The sequence below is a fragment of the Siniperca chuatsi genome, linkage group LG20 (assembly GCF_020085105.1).
Source record: "Siniperca chuatsi isolate FFG_IHB_CAS linkage group LG20, ASM2008510v1, whole genome shotgun sequence".
In the NCBI taxonomy this organism is placed as follows: domain Eukaryota; kingdom Metazoa; phylum Chordata; class Actinopteri; order Centrarchiformes; family Sinipercidae; genus Siniperca; species Siniperca chuatsi.
Genome location: NC_058061.1, coordinates 4,941,580 through 4,963,283, shown reverse-complemented (window position 1 = coordinate 4,963,283; position 21,704 = coordinate 4,941,580). Strand labels below are relative to the sequence as shown.

The following is a 21,704-nucleotide window of genomic DNA, read 5'->3' as shown; positions in this document are numbered from 1 at the left end:
TATCCTGCACTACAATAAAACCATATGGCGGAAAGCAGAGAGCACTTGCCCTTCACAACAAAAAGCCCAATACGTTCCAGCATCACGCCTCCACCGCTGCACTGCAACCCAGCCAAGCCTCCTGGCTACAGTGCAGGTAAAGCCACCTACCACAGCTCAATTCAGCCAGCATCATTGTTGAGTTATCATTTCCTCAGTTCCTGGAAATGTCATTTAGCAGCATGCTTGGTAATTGTCTTTCTAAATTAATCTCTGGCTTCTTTGCAGAGTAAAATTAAATTGCCGGTACTCTATTCTGTCTAGACATCCAAGAGCCTCAAGGCAGGTTATTAAGTTAGTTTATTGATCACTGAGAATAAATTATTCTTATTCAAATGTCACAAACAGAAAATAAGACCGCATTAATATAGCGACAGCTTGCGTGCACATCCATCTGACTGCAATGGTTTCATTTTAAATGTCATTGTGTCTCTCTTCTGCACAGCATTAACGGTCAGAAAGATTACTTCTTCCGGTTAGTACCAGGCAGGGCTTGAATGGCCATCTGAGAAATTCAATTCACTCAAATTGAAATTGAGGTTTGGAATGGGAGATGTCCAAAAGCGTGTGCTGGGATTACCCAGCCAGGTGGTGAGTCAAACTGTCAGAGAATAAAAGTAATTCAACCGCTGGCACTGAGCCCACTCACAGTTTACCCATCCTGCTTTACGGATCCCCAGTACTCGCTGGTTGGAGATAAATGTTAGCAGGGCTCAAAGATTATTTGTATATGAATTCAAATGTTTGTATTTGTCTGTGACTGTCTGTGTGCATGTGGATGTTTGTACATATTTGTCCATTTGATTATGTGTGTGCATGTTTGTATTTGTGTCCGTGAATGTGTGCCCAGGTGGGGGTGTGTGTGCTCGTTTGTGTTTGTGAGTGTGTGTTCCAGAGCGGGAAAGTGATTCCCCTGATGGGCATGACAGATGGGCAGGGAGTGGCTCAGCTCGTTCTCTCTGTCACCAGAAAAGCACGAGGGCGGGATGTGTGTGTCGGCGTAGCGTCCATTGCTCACCTCTCATCCCTCTGACAAAAGCCACTTTGTTCTGATTCATGTACTAGCCCCTTGTAAAGGTAGGCTAATTGCTAATGTTAAGTTGTTCTGCACATCACAACAAAAAAGTGAGTCCACTATAACTGGAGTTTCTATTTTAGATCTTGCTGTCTACCAGCATAGACCAATGTACAAAACACTGAGGCTTATTAATGTTAATGCCGTGAGGCTGCAAATAAAGTTCTGCAAAGATACATTTAAACATCTCTGCACAGAGAAGGGTGTTATGGGTAGACGTTGGTCGCAGAAGCTTACAGAGCAACCGATGCGCACACTTCACAACACCCCTGCACATTTGCATATGTGCAGCATGGAGAAACCTGTTTCAAGCCCAAACTTGCTGATTGTGGCCGGTCAATATCCTGTTGTCGAAATCTTCCAGTTAAACTTTCATTCAAATCACATCAATCATTTAAGGTTCTGAAGTGGGACCGCCAGCATTTCAAGCACGTAGCTCATAAAAATAAGGTATGCAAAAGTCAGTGAGCTACACCGGTTACTTCAATGTGTCTACACCTGTTATGTCAATGCATCTGATACATATTTAATCAACATTTCATATTCTGTTCATCTCACTTTCAGGTTGTAGATACAGGTTGTGAACATTAATTAGGCTGACACTCAAAACTGCCTCTGCCTTATCAATATGGGGCTTCTGTCCTGTCTTCCTGTGAGCGTGGTCTTTCAGTTTGAAAGCATGACTGATTGATTTCACATTAAGATTTTGTAATGTGGTGTATTGTGTTTTGTACAGATTTCAAGACTCCTGACCAGTCAGTACCTGGAACTTGAGAACATATCAGCAGCCAGAAGCTGAAGGTTATAATGCCTACTTTTTAAAATCTCTGACCGGAGGAGGAAAGAACACCATCTACATTCTTCTTCTCACTCCAGGATGGAGTACTAGATGGAGAAATTGTGTGCTATTAGTATATATGGCCTCAGAGAAAATCAGTAACATTAATTAAGCACTGTTCTGACTCTGGTTATTTGAATCCCATTACAATCTGAATAAAAAGTACAAATTCTGGGATGCATTACCTTTAGTAATTCACCAATACAGAGGCTCTCCAGTAGTGTTAATCTTGTTCCCGTCTACTCGTCGCTAGTTCCTAGCACTTTGAGCTGCATTTCTTGGATGAAAGGTGTTATACAAATAAAGTTCATTATTATACTATTATTATTAATACATCACCTCAACCATATCTCATCAAATCAATAGTCAAATGAATTTTGGCCCTAAAAGTAATATCTTGCAACGTACCCAGCCCTACTGTTTGTACCCAAGTGTGGGTCATAGCATCTTTCACTCATCATAGACTTGAGCATTGAATGAAAGATCTGACTAACACTTAGTAATTGCTGATGCAGTGATCACAGAGGCAAGGCAAAACCTTTGACATCACAGTGTCATGCCAAAACATGTTTGAGAGGGGCCTTATGCAATGGCAGCGCCAAAAAAAACCAACTAACCAACTGAAAGTCATCTTTTTATGTGAAGCTGGTGTAGCTACAGGGGCTCTCCGTAAAGAGTTTGACAGGTATGTGTAGGATAAAAATTTTTAAAAAAGACATGCCATCAGAATAGTTTGAAAGGTTCTATAGTCACATAAAAGTTCTACTTTACATATTGTAGTTATGCAAGATGTCTAATTGTGCATTTCATTCTTTAAAGAATGGTGACAGGCATGGAAAAGCGGTTCTTTGAGAAGGACACACATGGCAGAAGACCTAACTATTCACTGTTTGATTTGTACAAAGGTCATTTCAGATATGTGCTTAATGCTCCATTTCAGTATCTGGTATCTGGATTGGGTTAATCTGGGCAATCATTGACTACTAATAATATACTTAAACCTGAGGGGGGAGGCACAAATGAGCTGTAAACACAACTTTGGCATATAACCTCTTAAGCTGAAATAGCAAACATGGCAGCAAACAGTTGTATATTTCCACATCCAGCATTTACAGAGCAACATTATCATTCATTTGGAGTCTTGTTTCTGTCCACCTGGTGAAAGTAAGTCCAATATTCACACTCCTCTTTAGCTGCTAAATGCTCCAGTATGTTCACCAGCTAGTCTATAGTTAACTGTGTCTGTTTGGTGCTGAGCAGGTAGTGTACAGTGGATTTATAGAGCTATTTTTCTGAAAACAGCTGCCTGCTGCGGCCAAAAAACAACGCTATGAGAGCGCTGAGAGTGAACCAAAAGAGTAAACCAAACCACTGAGCTGCAAGAGGTAATAAAGCTCTGTAGAGCTTAGGGGAATTAAAGAGTCAGGTGATAGTTTTATCTGTGTGTACATCACTGCAAGCAACAACAATTTTTTTTAATAAAATCATCACTGTTTTTACATGAGTGCAAGCATACAGTTTGAGCAGAAGCAGAGCAAATCTAAGCGCAGGCAGGGGCTATTTGAGTGCGAGGGCAGGGTTTTAAAGAAAACATTACAAAATCTGAATGTGAAATCAATGAGTCATGCTCTCAAATTGAAAGACCACGGCTCCTAAATTGCATCTTTGAGTTTTAGTTATTTTTTTATTTTCTACAGTGGATTCAATACTGCATTCAGATATGCAGAATACACTGCCATCAAACCCCAACCTTAACAATAACTGCTGTATGCTGCTGCACACCTGTCGATCCAGAGTGCAGTGCTAGACCTTGAGTACACATATATAGCATGAAAATGCAATATGAAAAGGATCATCAGTCAACACGAACACTTCTGTAAAGCAAAGGTGTGACCTGTTAGTGAGGGACAGCATGTTAGCCGGTACGAGTGTGAGAAAATGCAAAGTTATCTGAGATGCAATTTGATTTGTAAATGAAGGCTGGTACGAGACATAAACCTGTTGTCTATATGTGCCACCCTCGTGCTGCTCAGGTGGCATAGAGAGAAAGCTGTGCTCATTTATCTCGTCTGGAGAGGAAGCGGCATCCTTTTGGTATTTGGATATTGCACTAATCCATATTGCATTTTGGATAATTTTCCAATTTACTGGGGAGTCTTGACAAGGCAAAAAGTGTTGATATCTCCACCTGTGGAAATGAGACACCGCCTTCCAGCATGGAAAAATAAAACCAACCCCACTTCCACACCAGTCTTTTGACTTTGTGATTCTACTGATGTAGGTTTTTTTTTTATTATTTATTTATTTAACCTTTATTTTACCAGGACTATACATATCTATTGAGATATAAGGGAGTCCAGGCCAAGACAGCAGCATAAAAAGTTTCACACAAAAGAAACGAGCAACAGACTTAAAACAAATAACAAATTACATCAAACCACAAATAGCAGTGTTCAGTAACAGGACATGTGCGTTCCGTGGTCAAGTAGTCCTAAATCCTGTTTTTATAATCTTCCATGCTAATAAAATCAGTTTGTTTAAGGTGTCTCTGTAGCTCACATCAAGATGATGGTGCAAAAACTTTAAAAGCACTGCACCAAAGACAGTGCGAGATCAAGTAATGACGTACATAATTTGCCCACGTGACCGAAGGTTACAACTACTAATAGTTTTTGTGCCAAAACAGAAATATTGAGTGACTCAACAGCAAATATGTCAACATCCAGAGGTGTGCACAAAGCTATGAAAACATTTCTTACCTTGGTGGTCAGTTGTCTTTGCTTCAGTGTTGTTTCTTTACATTTGATCCCAGCCTTTATCCCAACGTAGGTCTCATGGAACTCTGTAATCAGAACAAACACCCTGATTTCTTCATATCATATCAACAAAAGAAAAACATCCACCAGGCCAAACACTCTGGAGAGTGAAAAGGCTTACAGAGTGATCCTACGAGACATTAGTTAGCCAAATCCTACAGATAGCTGCAGCTCTGCACAAGGTAATCCACATGGCCACTGATGCATGCATGTACTGCCAAGTCAGGGATGACATGGGAGGAGTCTCAGAGTTCAAGAGAGGAAAATCCCCGAAGGAGGTGCAAGGTTTTCTTGTCTATGCAAACCGATGTTAGATTTTCATGTGACCAGCTTACCACTAAAAGGCTTAGTAGTCTAATCCTTTAGCCAAATGAAGTGTCTAACTTAAGGCTTAGGCTGGCCAGAGGAATCAAAGGGAGTATACAGTATGAACCTTGCTAGACTTTCAAAAGGCCAGGAGTACACTATCTGTTCAGGAATACACTGATGGAAAGGGATTTCTGCTGTATATGGTATTCCAGGTGTTCCCTTAATCATCTTCTGGGCTACTTTACTCAGTGTGCGAGCTCATGGCTTGTTGCAAAGAAACATTCATAGCTGCAAGCATGTAGGTACTTGCTTTGTGTCATCTGATATATAATAATCAACCACATCAAACCTCCACACACATATCAAAGTATGATACAATACAGCCAACTATAGCAGGGCACAGTATACTCTGCAGAACATATATTATATGTACATAACATATAAACAACGGTTAAAGTTACCCATTACATACAGATGAGCACAATCATTTCTCAGTACAATTAAGACATCAAATGTAAAGGTCACATGTCAAAAGTGTTGCCTATAACAACACACACATGTATGAGCATTGAAAGTACCAACAAAAATAGCCCAGGCTGCCTACAAGGGATCAAGTCTTCATCAACACCCATCACATACAACAGCCTACAGCGCTAACAGTGAATAATAGAGATAATTGGGAATAGCCCTTACCTTAAAACAGAAGCGACCACAGAGGCCTATTTTTTTTCTGATCTTTGAGTTAGTGAACTTTAGGATATTGTTCCGCCACACTTCGATGGTGATGACAAGAATAGCACGCATGCCGGTTTCTTTATTAGAGTTAATTAGTGATGAATCACCCTCATGCATGAATCGTACATCAATAGCCTAATTTTACTGACTTTACTCTTCATGCAACAAGGCCTATTATTTACACCTGAGGTACTACTAAAATAAAAGATAGGCTTCAGGCGATATTAACCAGACAGCTTGGGCAAGTTGAATATTATTATCACTTATACTCAGCAAAAGTTAGCAGTCACACCTCAACATATATCATCAAGGTGAAGATGAGAAATGCACTTGTAAATGTGTGAATCTGTATAACTGTTGTCAATGTCAGGTAGATAGTAGATAGTAGAAAAGAGCATGTATGTTGGCATACCTGTGCAGAAACTTAACTTCAAAAAAACAACCTTTTTTCTTTTTTAAAGGCTATGAAGATAATAACCCTGACCTTGATTTATGACTATTGAAGTAAATTATATTCCACTGTATGTGACATTCAATCATCTTATACTAAACAGGACCAAATCTGCCCCTTTGCATTGGATCAGATTGGTTGGCAGAGGTAAATTGAATAATGCTTCACATCTGTGGCTTTTCACAGACATGCAGTATACACACATTAACATGAACACATTAACAAACATCATTCAGAAATAGACATTAAAAACACTAAGATTAGGGCTGCAACTAAAATGGCTTTCATTCTCTTCATTTTGTTGATTAATCATCAAGTTAGGGGTGAACTGATACAAGAGTGGCACCTCAAACCTCACTACATATAGGAAGGCAACGTGTTAGCTGACATTAAAGTAACTGAGAGGAGAATTAAACCAAGGTGACAAATGCTAACGTTAGTAGCTAATACTACTTCAGAATCAGAATCAGAATCTTGAAACTGGCCCTTAACTTCTCCTGGTTACTTAAGCCATGTGCTCATACAGCACTACTGAAAATACCAAATTAATAAAGATGACACTGACCCAGTAACAGATGTAAACAATATCCAATCTGCAGCATTTTTGTGAAAAAATCATCCTACTTAGCAAAAAAGCTAGCTAGCTCCATCATATCACTGCCTATGTTTTGAGTAAGAAAACAATTTTCTGTGGCATTTTAATTTAAATTAAAGGAAAGATTAAATTAAGGAAATAATGACTTCATTTTATTTCACTTTTATTATAAAAATCTAATGTCAAATAGGCTTTCGAAGCCTCTCATATCATTGCAAATGTATTTTTATTGTTTGTGTATCTGATCTTGGACTGTTTATCTAGATAGATACACACCCTACATGTAATTAATAAAATGTCAACGCCAATGACAAATGCTTGTGACAAGTAAAGACAAGCCTAAAATGTTTTCAACATGTATTCATTTCCTGTCATTCAACAAGTCTATTTATTGACTGTTAGTTTCAGCTCTGATTGAGACAAAAACACACACACCCATTGATATACACACAATATTCTGACAAAGTTCTTGTCATGCTGCTTGTATTTAGACAACATTTAAGATTAAATAACCCTGGAAAATCTTCTTTTTTTAATTTTACAAAATAAAGTAAGGTATCAAAAAAGTTTTTTTTTTTTGGTATAGGTACCTTAACTCAGGTATTATATAGGCACTAGTATCAAAAACATTTAAAATGATATCCAGCCCTATTCAGCACCCTACCTTTAATGGTTGCATTGTGTATATTGCACCACATTTGTCGTGGTGACACCGAATGTGTGAAAAATAACACCATAACATTATTTCAGTCATTTGTTTGATATTTGAATATAAGATAAGCTGGGAACAGAGATCACGTGACAGAATGAGCCATTTTCATTAATAATTCTGCCTTTGAGCAATGATGATGTGTGACCACTGACATTTACTGACAGAAATTATAGAAAAAGAACAGATGGATACTCAGGTAAAAGGAGGAGCAGAAAACCATCAAAATATTGCTCTTCTTCAACTTTGCACTCTGGTGGCCCGGAAGAGACAATTAATTATTTTGTCAATAACCTAACATGCCTACACATGAGCTCTAGTCTTGTGACATGTTTTAGTGCATAACAACACACAGCTACACCAATAAGGTTGACACAGAATTTCGAGGTAAAGCAGATGGCCATGACAGATTAAGGTATGGCAAGGTTTTAAAAGCATTAAAGAATATGAGTTGTTCCTTGAAGCCCATTTACGACTGTGAACCTGACCACATTCTGAATATGAGACAGGAAAAACACGAAAACATTTCATACTAAAACCCAGATTTTTTTCTGTAAATTCTGTTAAACGCTGAGGAAGCAACTTAAAGGAATAGTTGAATATCTTTCTTTCAAGTGAGATACCTTATGTCTGTCTGTATACTCATTTGAAATTTCCTTCATGGCAGAAAAACCCATTGTTAGAAATGTGTTTGCTGACAGATGGTAGACACTTGCTAGCTTAGCCACATTATGACATTGGTGCGCATGCGCCAACGTGCATGCTGCCTGTTGCTGTTGTAAAGAGTTTCCCCTCGGGGATCAATAAAGTATTTCTGATTCTGATTAAGGATACAAACAAACCATAATACACTCATTTTAAAAGGAATAGCTTAATATTTTTGAAAATACGCTTATTTGCTTTCTTTTCAAGAGTGAGATCATAACACTGATTTCAATCTCATGTCTGTGTGTTAAGTACATAGCCAGAGTTAAGACATAGTTAGCCTAGCTTAGCATAAAACTGGAAGCATGCGGAAACAGCTAGCCTGGCTCTGTCCAAAGTGTAAAAAAAGTAAAGCTCACCAATTAATACATCTCATATGTTTAATCTGCAGACATTTTTGTTTTATTTAAATCCAATTGTCAAGGACCATGTACAAAAACAATTTCAAACGAAGAGAAGAGCTACTGGCTATTTTCCATTTGCAGTCCTTGGGCAGACTGACACAAACAGTACAAAATATGAAACAGAAATGTAAAAACAAAAATTTTTGGTTTTAGGGGGAGTTACGTTCTGTACTTATTTCTGTTTGTGTTAAACTAGTACACTGTTTTAATTAGTAAGATTTAGAGGTATTGGCATTCATATTTTTGGATTTGGACAGAGCCAAGCTAACTGTTTTCCCTGCCTATAGTCTTTAGGCTAAGCTAGGCTAGCCATAGCCTGACTCCAGCCCCGTACTTAACACACAGAAGAGATTATTATTAATCATTTCATCTCGCTCTCAGAAAGAAAGATGCTGAACTATTCTTTTAAAGAGAGTTTTGTATTATGGGTTGTTTGTAGTCTTAATGTAGCTAGGCTAGCAAGTTTCTACCATCTGTCAGAAGACACACCACTGATAATGTCTTTTTCTGTGAGTGCAAAAGAGTGGAAAGCATCTACGGACCTTTACTGCAGAAATTGACAGGGGACAGAACCATCTGTTAAACAGCCAACAATTAACAATGTCACAGAATGTCATGTTACAGTCATGTCTTAAAAATCCAACAGTCAGAGAACATCTCTCCAACCACTTCTAGGAAATAACAGTTAGTATGTGACTGAAAAACAGAATGAAGGAATGCCTTTTACTAGCTGCTTTCTTGAACAAGCTACACAAAAAGTGAGATTTTTGCACTATTGGAAGTAACCATATGTTTTATTTTAAGAGAAAGACTTCAAGGATTAGGACTAACAGCTGAATCCACAGACGATGCTGATTCTCTTCACTCAAAGTGAGTTAGAAAGACCACAAGACTAAAGTTTGTTGTTTTTTCACTACTGCGTTTCATTTAAAGATGACGATGCATTGTTCACATTGTTATATCAATCATCCTCTTTATGGTGAGAGATTGATTTTCTGAAGGATTGTTGATGAAAAGAATAATTTAAATACCTGTCTGCTCATTTCATCAAGCCAAGAATTATAACTTCACTTTCTATGTTTTCACGTAAAGCTGTTTCATACTTGGTCTTGTCCCTTTCCTTCCCTGCGAGTTTGACAGAGTATGTCTAACAAATTAGTATGCCAGTGCCGCAGACCAACATTCTGTAGGCACACTGCGATGCTTAATCTTCACCATAAAAAAAATCTCTCTTGTAAGATGACAGCATCTCCCAAAACTAGACTGCAGCTATTGTTAATCTTTTTAAACAAATCTGACGTTTGGGACAGAGCTGTTTGTCAAAAGCTTTATATTATAAACAACATCAAGCTTTTCCATTTTAAAATGAAACAGGGCCATATATTGAAGGAAAAGCAATGCTTTTGTTAGTGTCTCTGTTGTGAGCTGCCCTACCTTTAGTCCAGTTATACTTTTAGCATGTTTTCCCATGTTTTTCAGAATCAGAAATACTTTATTGATCCCCGTTGGGAAACTCTTTTGCTACAGCAGCTCACTATCACGTCAGTGCACACAAGAGTACTAAGTTTCTTTTAGAACTGCAACGATTAGTCAATTCATCTATTAGTCGATCGATAGAAAATGAATCTTCAACTATTTAGATCACTGAATAATCGTTTTAGTCATGTTTTTAAAGCAAAAATGCCAAATATTTGCTGATTTCAGCGTCTCAAATGTAAGGATTTTCTGTTTCTCTATTTTGTATCATTGTAAACTGAATATCTTTAGGTTTTGGACTATTGCTCGGACAAAACACGAAGACATTTGAGGACTTCACCTTGGGCTATGGGAAATTATAACATTTTTCACATATGATTAATTGAAAAAATGATCGGCCCTAGAGTCTTTACAGCAAAAGTATGAATAAACTGTACTGTTTCACTTTTTTCCCTCAATAAATAATGTTCTTGCTGTGGGGGGTTCACTGCTGAATGAATTCTGCGATGAGACCCTGGCTGCAGTCTGTTTCTGAGAGCTGCTGTCATACAACTACAACTAGGACTTTCTAATACAAGTGGGCTAAGCGCTCTCAATGCCAGAGAAAGGCCTCAAACAGGAAATGTTGCAGGCTCATTGACACTTTGCCAAACCACCCGCTGAATCACATCCATCTGTTTGCATATTATGCAAATTACCCTGAGTTACTAAAGTGTAACTCAAAGTGTGTGTGTGTGTTCATCTGTGTGTGAGAGAGCTCCTTTCCAAATCAGCTTACAATCTACCGTGACCCATCACTCATGTCACATGTGCCACCTATAGGACTCTTCCTACTCTTTATAGGACATTTCCAATTTAGACGTTCAGCTGATGCTCCTATCCAGACTGCCTGACACAGAATAAACTTAATTTCCTTTATTTTGACTTTGTTAGAGATGAGTACAGCATGTATTCCATTATTGCTCATTCCAGCTCTAATCCAATTCATTGTTCCTCCACGGCTTGGTGTATAGAATAAGTCATTTCCACACGGGATTAATCCAGTGTGCTTTACTTTTAGTGCAATCTGCTGGTTTGCATACTTTAAAAGCTTAACTGTTACATGTGGACACACACACACACAGACAGTGCTGTAACTGAGCCAATGTGGAGATTGATCGGCTGGGCCGTGTCCAAATTAAAGCCCGTCCTCTGCAGACATGCCAAGCATAATAACTCTCTCCTCTCTCCTCTCTTTGCACTTTTCCTTGGCCAGGGAAAGTGGGGAGAGAAAAAAACATGCATGAGAGAAAGAGAAAGCAAAAGAAGAAAAAGAGGTGCAATTGGATGTCTTGACATCCAATGCAGAAAAAGGAATGCCTCGCTCTCAGATGTCTGACCCATTTTCTGCGCTCTCCCTCTCCTTTCTCACTAATTTCCTTCCTTCCTCCCTCTAATCTACAGTTAAGTAGTTCTCTGACTCAGATTCTGAGAGCTGCACAGAGCTGTGCACTTTTATGAAATGCAGTGTCACATGACCCAAACCTACACAATGAAACACGCATAAACAAATACCCACATACCCAACCTGATACAGTATGGCACTGCAATAACGAGAATACAGACCATGCTGTGCTTGAACTGACAATTTTGATTTGACTTTATATTCTCCATTTCTTTTATGGGAATTTGTGTGTTTGTTTGTGTGTACCCTATGCGAGGCAGGCACATATGCTGTATGTGTTCAACAGTATGCATAATTACAGGCCTGTGTTCCAACAGAGACGGTTCAATAATCAATTATTCACTCGCTGGAAATACACTGGTGCTCATTTCTAATAATAAAATCAGTTGGCACAACTGTTAGGTGCAAAAACAAAAATATACGTATATTGCATTTCTGAGGAATCAAATTGACTCACATTTGGCCAAATTTCCCCTGGTAGCATTGGTGCATATTGGCATTTTCACATTATATAGTAATCTATGGCTTTCTATTTTTGAGCAAATGTGTACAGAGTGGTTACAGCATAAGCGTGTATCTGCATGTTTTAACTACATCTTCACTGTGATAGGCTAGCTTTTAGGTCTCTGCAAGTGAATTTTAAAGGGGCAGTTCACCCGAATTACAAACAACGCTTTTTCTAGAAAGAAATGTTGCTTTTGAAGTTTTTAATGTCATTTTTCAACGCTTTGAGCATCACAAACTGCATTCCATTCACCTCCATTGTTTTAGGTTTGAGGCAGAAGTCTCAAAAATGCATATCTCAAAATCTGAACGAGTAAAAACAAGGCTTTCTTTGTAATTTAGGTTAATAAACCCTTTAATAGCATACCGATACTGCAACCAATGGCAATGTAAGTGTTTTGAATGAGTGGGCTCATACAAAAGTGGCTGTCATCTTTTATTTTGCATGTACTGCATTAAGTTAATAATAAAATAAGTTATAATCCTTAAGATTTCAGTCCTGGATGTTTTGGCGACACCCGTGGTTACCGTGGTAATATTAAGTGCAGTTTAATACTACAGGTCCCAGAATTCTGAGACAGTGACTGCTACACTATAAAAGCCACCTCGTGTTTTGCCAGTTGAACACTTTTAATGTGAAGCAGCAGCAGTAGGAAATGTTCGGTTTGCATTACTTAATACAGCTCTGATACAACTGCAGGAGAGTGAGCAGTAAACAGTGACGCTGATATCAATGAGATAAAATTACAGTAACACTGGATTACTTGCATCGTCTCATGTGAATCCCTTGTGCATGTGTGGGCAATAAGAATCCTGCGCAGGAATGGCGGACTCTGCCACTAACAATGACAAGTACTATTTGGGAGGTAATTAATGAATGTAAATATAAACAGAATCAAAACTGGGCTAGATTAAATAAAAATCTTTAGGATTGTGAATTTAATGACAAACATTGACAAATAAACCAAAACTGCATGGCTAGATAGCGCTAAAGGTAAGTGAGAAAATGTTTTCTTTGTAATATGGATGAACTGACCCTTCAATAACATACCGAAATATAAATCAAAGCAAACCAATGGCTGCCTGGAAGCTTGGAAATAATTCTAAAATCTTACGGTATGCTTAAGAAAATGATTAACAGGAATATAAAGAATAAATATTCTTTATGGTCCTTTAAGTTAATGTACGGTAGCTACTGCAGAGTCTGGTTCTACAGTAGCAGAGCAGACATGCTTAAGTGACAATCTATGGGAAAATAAGGGGAAGGACATGGGCAGGCAGAGGCTAGATGAGACCAGGGATCGCCTTTGGTCGGCTAATCCCCGTGTCAGATAAGGGTCTACTGACACACTCCTGCTTAGCACACAAACACACGCCCACACATATGCATGCACACACATGCAGGAATAACGAGGAGAATCAATGGACTGTAAACAATGTACTTTCACATGACACCCACACAAATAGGCACACACATTAACTCACAGTCCAACACATGATCCGTGTACCATCTCTCCCTTTATGCTAGTCCTTCGCTCTAATGTTATCTGTTTATAGCTCTCTCTCTCTCTCACACACACACAAAAACACGAGTAGAAGGTTAGCAGGGTCGGCGCTGCCTGCCTTGGCACAGAAGAGGACTACAGATGTGAAAGTAGGGAGAGCTTGCTCTGGGGACCAGCTGGAGCCTGTCCAACCTGGACAAGGGTCAGGGACACGACAGAGAACACAAGCAGCATTTGGAGCCTCTCCTCAGGTCCCGGCCAGCTTGTCACCCTCGTCACTCACCCTGGGCCTCCATCCAGCCAAATCTTCAATGAATGCTCCGTAGACCAATTTGATTATTTTGACTGTTTCATTTTCACACCTTTGTAAAATTTAGTCATATTCTTAGTCGTCTGACAAAAGTGTTTGTCCTAAAAAATGTATTGTCCTATAAAATTAAATTACAAAAAACAGCATAAGTTTGAAAACACAGCTGATACAGAGAGGTCTTTCAACTCTTCACTGTTTGCAAAACTTTAAATTTTCATCTCGTGAAGCCGTCTTGTGTTTATGGAAAGATTGGGATCAAGGACAAAAAAGTATGGTAATAAATGTGATCAGACAACAATAAACAACTGCTAATTTGAATGCTTAAATGCATACAAAGGGTTGGACAATATACACTGTTCTATTCTGAGTTTAACAAAACAGTACAGTGGTCTGCTATAATTTACATATTTGTCAACAACAGAATGAAATAATATTTTCTTATCAAAATACATAAATTCCACATGTCAAAGTGAAAGTAAAAATGATTGAAAACAAGTTTGTTGTAATTAATGAAAAACCTGACAAACAATTGTTTTGCTACAGGAAGTAGTCCCAGTTATACAGGAACTGTTGGCAGCTTATTGCTCCACTCAGTGTCATCTTGCATTAAACAAAGTCAAACAGTTATTGTTGGGCACAGCACTGAACGCTCAGGGGAGACAGTTTAGACAGAGCTTTACAAACAGGGAGCTGGCTGGGAGAAAAATTACCTGAAAAAGTACCTTTGTGTATATCTACTACGTACAGTATTGCACAAACATTGAGTATCTACTAATGCAACCATGTGTTCTTCACAGGGTAGTGATCCGTAAAAGCTTAAGTGATAACATTTTAACTAAGAATAGCTGCCTGCATGTGTTCATGAACATGCACGTGTGGTTTTTAGATGTGCCTCTGGTGGTGTGAATGTGAAATGTACATGCATGCATATCAATTGTATGAGTGGCTGTGCAAGTGTGCACCGCTCTCATGCAACCTCCCTGAATGCCTGTGTCCAGTGTTGACAGGCCAAAGCTACTGCAGGGCGATAGTGTACACTAATCACAGAGCGATTGCCTCACACTTTGCCTATTGAGTTTCCTGCTATCCGGGTCAGCTATGTTGAAGGAAACATGAGACTGCCCTCTACACCAAACACATGGAGACGCTGCAAAAATACAGTGTTCACACAAACAGCCTTACATATATCCACACACATGTACCTGTAAGCATTAGTATACAACACAGCTCTTGCCACAAAAAAGGTGTTACTTTCCATATCAGCAAAGCACTGAATCAAATTAGACTACGCTAGTGTCTACTGTATGCCAGATTTTGTTGATTGGCTGCAGTTGAAACATCTCAGATGAGAAATGTTCACACCTGCCAGATCAGCAAGCCTCTCGATGCTTTTACAAAGACAAATGCATGGACACACACACACACACACACACACACTCACAGGCTCAGGGCGTTTGGCATTAAGTGAGTTGGCATTCTGGACCTCCCAGTGCATAGCTCTTCATCTACTTGGCAAGCAACACTAACAGGTAGAGATGAAACACACTCCCTGGCTCAGGTAAAATACCCAGCAAATCCCTGGATTAATGCTGCATTCAAATTGGATAACAATATCTAGGTTGTGTGTAGGATAGGGGATTTTGTGATCTTACAGTGTAACATTAAAGATTGTTTACATGTCCCACATTGCTCCCAAACTGGTACTTCAAGTTTTTCAAGGCTTAATTTTAGTGTTCATAAGCAACAGAATGCCTTTGTGCAGCAGCCTTCTTGATGAGGATTTAATTATGTTTGACCGATTTTATTAAGGGCAGACCACCAGCAGTTACTTAGCAGTATCTTTTGTTTTATTATTTGCTAGTTTCACACTTGGAGCTGAACAAATTTCTCTTTCAACAATCCAGTACACACCTTTCACATGAATCATACATTGAACACATTAAAATATCACTCCAAAGCAAAAATTCAAATGATTAAAACAAATGTAACATCCGCTATGAAAAGAATAACCATTGATATTTGAATTACATACATTTTGTTCCAATAATACTTCATAATACAATACATAATACAATAGCACTTTCAATTTAGTAACCCCCTAACACTCAGTTTTCCCATTTTATCTTCTGACAGTGACATATCATTAGGGCTGCAACAAATTATTATTTTTATTAATCAATTAATCTGTCGTTTATTTTCTGGATTCATCGATTTGTCTAAAAAATGTCAGAAAATATTTTTTAAATGCCTCTTATAATTTCAAACATACCAAACAGGCATATTCAAATTGCTTGTTTTATTTGACCAACAGTCCAAACCCAAAATATATTCAGTTTACTATCCAATATGATAAAAAAGAAAAAGCATCAAATTCTCACATTTGAGAAGCAAATGTTTGGCATATGGGTGTGAGCAGGGCTTGGCTGCACAGCATGAGTTTATAATAACAGGTTTAAAATGTTAAATCCATATGGACAGCGAGTGAAGCCCGCAGAGTTGCTTTAGATTAAAAAAAGGTCACTTTTCCCCTTTTTAGCAACATTTTGCAGGTGAACCATGTCTCTGAAGTACTGCTGGTGATGGGGTTGCTGCAGCATCTGACAAATTCTGTCCACAAAGCCACAAGGATAGAGTATGTTAATATTAAATTAAGGATTCAAATCACATGCTAAAAGCTCAAATTTATGTTAATCACAATGATCAGCTCTCATTAAGCATCTCTTTTTTGAGATCATCCTATAATCACTGTCATCATAAAATACAAAAAATACAAGAAAACTGGCACAGTCTCAAATGACAAGTGTGCCTGTGCCTGTGTGTGTGTGTGTGTGCAGGAACTTGAGATAATAATCAAGAGAAGGTGACAAATAACAGGAGATTCATCATAAGCAGCTTTGGCATCGCAGCATCAACAAACTGTTGAAAAGGTGACTCACTTGTGCTTCCTGTTACCAACATGCCCTTCCACAAACCACAGCGTACCCACCTGCAGCTGTAATATAGCCTAATGGCAGACAATTTCCGCCACCATTATTATTCAATTCGATTATTATTCACACAGCAACTGCCTAACTACTCTCTACTCTGATGTTCACACAAACACACAGGAAGGGACTGTGTGCGATTACTTCAACAGATGCACTGACCTGACTCAGCAAGTGGCTGACTTTACTTTCTCTCAAAAGCAATGCAATCAAAATAATCTAAGGAAGGAAAATAGCCACTGGTGTACAAATGATTCCAGCTTCAGGAAGGTTTGGATGTGATGTCAGAAAAAGTTTCCTCAAACAGAAAAGTGCTTAGTGTGCAGTAACGGAGAAGCCTGGTGGAGAGTGGTTAACTGTCAGTCACCCTTCAAAGAAGCCCAACTAAACTCTGAAGTGATCTTTAACCTCACAGACAGTCATAACATAAACCAAAGTCTAATTCTACAGCCAGGGGAATATCTTACACACACATACACACTTGTTGTCCCAGTCAGACAGGGTTGTGACTCGACCACTGTGAAAACCAGACGTAACTGAAATCTAGGGCATTCTCCAACTGAGGAAGCAGCTTGCAGTAAATTAATAGGAGAGCTGTACAGTAACAGCTAGAAAGAAGCGACCTGCCATGACTTAATATATTAAAACCTTAATACGGCTTGAAAGCACAATCCCTAAGCTTTAAAGACTTTTTTTCAATGACTAATTATAAAAAAGACAAAGTATAGTATAGATATTTTATTAAGACATACTTGCACTGTTATTTTATAGTGATACTGTATTACAGTGATTCACCAACCAGGGGGACTTCTGCGGTTGTCAGGAGGGACATGGAGAGATTGTGTAGTAGCTCAACTAATTTGATACAACAGAATTAAGTAATTGATTAAACAAAAATATTCACATACTGTACCGTAAACATTGACAAATCAATCGTATGAAAAAAATATTCCAACATCCACTATTATATCCACTTATAACAATGTCCTGCTTTAAATCAATTCAAATGAACACATTTGGAACGTGACAGGTGGTGTGGATGAAGGGGTGCTTGAGGTCATCTAACAGGGCTGTGGGGGTACGTCTGACAAAAAAGGCTGCTGCTTCTTTTGTTCTTGTAATTATGCAGCTATTTTGTAGCAAAAGTACTGTAGGTATCTGGCATATGTGGTGGCCTTAACCCCAATCCTAATAAAATAAAATAAAAATACAATGATCAAGAGCTGAAGTTTGGTAGAAGCTTGCCAAACCATCAGGCGTTGGAACAAGTCCATCCAAATTTCCTCAAGCATGACAGATTACAAAACAGGGAGCAATAAAACTCCAGCCTTTCTTCTGCATTTATTCAGCTCTTAATTCAGGGGTATTTGAGAGGAATTCAAGCAGTGAAGGCTTTGCAAGAGATGTTTAAGATCATCTCAAACCCTTGTTTACCAAAAAAAGCAATCCTGGTAAAGTTTTATTTGCAACAGCATCAAGGAAAAGGCATTAAACATTAAACTAACTCTGGTACTTTGTTTCCTACAGTTATGAAATGCTGACCTAAATACAGTACATGTTGGAAGAGCAGAGCAGCCATAGTGGGACTTGGGTCTTGGCCAAAATTCTAATTGTAGGGTTTTATAATTATTTTTATAATTTTATTTAAAATTAGAATTTATTATATTTTATTTTTATTATAATTCTATTTATAATTTAGATCACTGTGTTCATAGTTATCCATTACCTCAGCAGATAATATGTTGAAGCATGGAAAATTTCCAAGTGGGAGCGGTTTAAAAGATTTGCCTTTTATTTTGCCTCTCATCACCTGCATTTTGTCTTAATCATTAAAGCCATCAACCGTGCTTTCCTCTACCTATGGGAGGTGGGTGATTGTGGTAAAACAATTTGTGTAATATACACACACAGTACATCAAATATACAATACTGCACAATGTACTGTATAAACTAGAGCTGAAACGATTATCAAAATAGTTTATCAAGTTTAATTTTTTGAGCAACAGCTCAAACATTCTTTTCAAGTCAATTGAGCATTTGCTGCTTTTCTCTGTTCCATTGAAAATTGAATATTTTGGGGTTTTGGACAAAACAACTAATTTGAAAATGTTGCTTTAGGCTCTGGGAACTTGTGGGAATTTTTCACTTTTTTCTGACATTTTATAAACCAAACGATTAATCAATTAATTGAGAAATGACTCCGCAGATTAATCGATAATGAAAATAATCATTAGTTAAAGCCTACAGCTTTATAGACAGCATACAACAAATAATCCAACAATATGTCTGCCAAATAGGGTTGGGTACCAAACTCGGTACTTTTAAGGGTACCGACCGAATTACGTCTGTACTACTGAGTACCGATTCACGTTAAATCAGTCGGTGCCAAATTTCGGGAACCTGAGAGCGAGCGGCAGAGAGTGACGGTGAATGGGAGCGGTGCAGAGGAAAAGGTGAGCAGTGAAGCTGTCAGTCTCGCAGAAAATGTACAGTGTAGGTTACAGTTTGTCAGTGAATAAAGGCTGCAGCTTCTCAAGACCAAAGTAAAGCTTCCTAACTGCTGGAATAGCGTCGCTATGACGATCAGCTACGCCTACATTGAGGGGGTACTTTCCGCTATCTACATCACACACGGTGGCGGCATTATGCCAGCGTTGTTTGGTTCAGTGTAAAAAAAGCAAAGCCGGTGTAATGACGGCTCTTCTTTACGGCAGTATTGCAGGATCTCTCTGTAAAAAGGGCGACTGATTAAGGGCAATGCGAGCTGAAAGCGGTCGCAAGTTTCAAAACTTGAGGCAGAAAACACTCACTGCATAAGCTGGCCAGGGCAACACGTCTAACCTGAGGACGTTAGCACCCATGCAGCCAGCAGGAAGAAGTTAACTTAGCCTCCATGGGTGACTACTTTTTAAGTGAGGCAGTGAGGTAAAATGTTCTAAATAAATAATAATCTTGAAATTGAAATTTTTTTACAACTGAAATACCAATTTCCAGGTACCGGTATTGGTTCAAATGTGAACAGTACACAACCCTACTGCCAAAGCAAAACAGATATCAATTTAGAGTAAATTCAATTATTTTCTGTTACTTTTACTTGCAATTCCCTTGTCTCTAAAGCACATATACAAACATTGACTCATATTCACACACATTAATTCCTCTCGGGAACTCTGATTATAAGCTGATTATCTTCTGCACAGATACTGAAATTGTTATTACCAGTTTAATCTCAAATCCACATGCAGGGAATCCCCCTGTACACCACAACGACTCAGTGTTTATGACACAGTAGAAAAAAGTAGCCACTTTATTGTCTTGGGAACTGGTTGTTTAATATGTCTGCAAATGTGTAGTGACTTCATTTCTATTCCGTTGCATAAATTGAGGCAGCTCTCACAAAGAGGGAGTAAAAGCAGTTCAATGCCAGCAAATGTGGGATGGACTCCTCCTCGTAAAGTGCTCTGCTTCACCCTGGCAAAAATAAACCTCACGGGCCCCGGTGCCAAGTATTCCCGTTGATGAAAAGCCAGTTGTGAGTGGCCCCAGTTGTACCCAGGCAGAGCCAAGCTGACTGGTGTTAATAAGAGAAAAGTGCGGCCGTGTAAAACAGCCTCGCTACTCTCTCTGGCCAATAAAGGTCATTTTACAAATTATTGTTTTCCCTGGTGATTTGGAAGCTGCTGAAGCATACACTGGCTGAGAGGGCCAAAGAGAAACAGAGAGCATTCGAGAGTGACAACGGTTCAATGGTACAGAGAAATAAAAAAGAAAAGGAAGGGCCTCTGGTAAGCATCTGCATGGAAACCCCTGCTCAACAGAAACTGAAAAAAAAAGACTGAAGAATAAAACGAAACCTAGGAAGACGAAAGAGAAGAGTTAAAAAAACACAACACTGAGAAAAAGAGACAAACTTCAAGCATGTCGACTGACATCTGATGTCATGTGTCTGCAAGAGTGTTTGTGTATTGGGGGGGATGGGATGTTACACTATCTCTTAGACAGCAGGACCCCCACTGGTCTGTGTCAAGATCGGTGCAGAGCACACTGATAATCTCTTGTCGTGTTCACCATGACAGCATGCTTATCAACAGTGGAGCGTCACAGGCCTCTGAATGCAACACAAACCAGCTACAACATCACACTGTAAGGTTAGCCTCATTCTTCTTGGCTAATGAGGTTTGAATTGCCAGTGAGGACACGCTCATTACTCTGCATGCCAGATATTACAGCAGGAAACAGCGTGGAATGTCCTTTATGGCAGAGAGGAGAGAGGATACACATTGCTTTTTATTATTACTCATATACAGTATATCAGCTGACTACTTTTTGAAGAGTCTAATAACTTTACATCAGTAGATCTCATGTGATCGCACATGTGGTCAAGTCCTGTAAGATATCATTCAACAATATTTTTGATAGTTTAATCACAAAAATGCCAAACATTTGCTGGTTCTAGCTTCTCAAATATTAATATTGGCTGCTTTTCCCTGTTCAATAAGCAGGCCTAATTGTCTTAAGTGTCTTTGGGTTGGCTGCACAAAATAAGATATATAAAGATGTCAGCTCTGCGCTCTGGGAACTTGTGATGGGCATTTTTCACTATTTTCTGACATTTTATGGATTAAACATGAATTGATCAAAAATGAAAATAGTCATTAGCTACAGTCCTAATATTGATCATTTTACCAGAATTTAAACCACAAAATGGGTATATTATTCTGTGGGCAGTTATTGTAACCTTATTACAATGTCACACACCACACTTAACCACCAGTTATATAATTACAAGGGCAATGATTTTGACT

At 38.6% G+C, this 21,704-nt stretch overlaps 1 protein-coding gene across 5 annotated transcripts in view; it reads right to left on the bottom strand.

Moving 5' to 3' along the window:
- Positions 1-21,704, bottom strand: part of LOC122867597 (thyroid hormone receptor alpha-B) — a 141,426-nt gene that overhangs the window by 115,123 nt on the left and 4,599 nt on the right. For 3 of the 5 annotated variants that reach the window (XM_044178575.1, XM_044178576.1, XM_044178582.1), the window contains exon 2: positions 4,712-4,794. The exons of the other annotated variants lie outside the window; for them this stretch is intronic. The gene's annotated coding sequence lies outside the window, so the exon portion shown is untranslated. The remainder of the gene's footprint in view (positions 1-4,711; positions 4,795-21,704) is intronic. 5 annotated transcript variants of the gene reach the window in all.